The sequence below is a fragment of the Austrofundulus limnaeus genome, unplaced genomic scaffold (assembly GCF_001266775.1).
Source record: "Austrofundulus limnaeus strain Quisiro unplaced genomic scaffold, Austrofundulus_limnaeus-1.0 Scaffold236, whole genome shotgun sequence".
Lineage (NCBI taxonomy): Eukaryota > Metazoa > Chordata > Actinopteri > Cyprinodontiformes > Rivulidae > Austrofundulus > Austrofundulus limnaeus.
Genome location: NW_013952638.1, coordinates 777893 through 778910, shown reverse-complemented (window position 1 = coordinate 778910; position 1018 = coordinate 777893). Strand labels below are relative to the sequence as shown.

Here is a 1018-nt window from a genome sequence, read left to right as displayed (position 1 = left end):
GTTCAAGTTATCACAGTAAAATCACCTTTGACCTCCAGAAGTTTTCTAGGAACTGTTTCATAACAGAGGCTGCAGTAAGTATGCATTCCTACTCTCAGAGCCGCAGACACACGTGTAACAACATGTAGCTACTTGGAGGTGCTTTGTGTTTTAGATTTTACTTAGTTTCCCTTTTGTTCTCTAATGTTTCTGTTTCTTGGAATTCCTCTTAATTCAGTTTAGATCATGTGTCAAAATCAAGGCCCACGGGCTAAGTGTGGCCCACCACGGCATTTTATGTGGCCCATGAGATATTCAAAAATGCATGTCTTTAAAATCAGCATAGCCTAGGCTGATTTAAAGCCAGCATTGACAATAAACTACATCCCCCATAATGTATGTCTATTATTTCCCGCAAAATGACAGCTTTCAACCATTAAGTGAAGGTGTACAGGGTTCAAAAGTAGCCAGCAACTGGCAAAATTTTCATTTTGCTGCATTTTCGCCAGATACTTTATTGTTTATAGCATATTGAAACACTGTTTCTATTCACATAATACCACATAGACCTTATTTCTTTAGTCAAAGTTAAACACGAAATGCCAAAGTTTATTACAACTAAACCTTTAAGGGCATCCACAAATATGTAGACCTTGGTGAAAGTGAGTTTGAGACCCCTCGTTTGAGAAGGGGTTTTCTGCGGAATCAAAGTGGGCGTGTCACAAGAGTGGGCGTGTCAAAAGCATAAACAGGTTGAGAATAAAGTTACAGTTTATGGTTTATTATAAATAAATTTAAATTGTGTCTGTCTTATTTCAAGTTTAAGATCTTAMTTCATTTTCATTTAAAAACAAAATTAATTCTATACAAAAAAATCACAAATAAAATGAAAGACAGAAAGCAGAAGAAAACTAACTTTGTCTTATCTGCACTTTTTCCCCCAAAAAATTTCAACTCATCTTAAGATTTTCACAATCTTGACATATCTCTGAGTGTATTATCATATATTTAAAATATATACTGTGTGTGACTGCTTGTC

At 35.1% G+C, this 1018-nt stretch overlaps 1 protein-coding gene across 1 annotated transcript in view; it reads left to right on the top strand.

The window, feature by feature from the left end:
• The window catches only part of LOC106525651 (dimethylaniline monooxygenase [N-oxide-forming] 5), a 17290-nt gene that overhangs the window by 850 nt on the left and 15422 nt on the right, over window positions 1-1018 (top strand). The window lies entirely within an intron of this gene.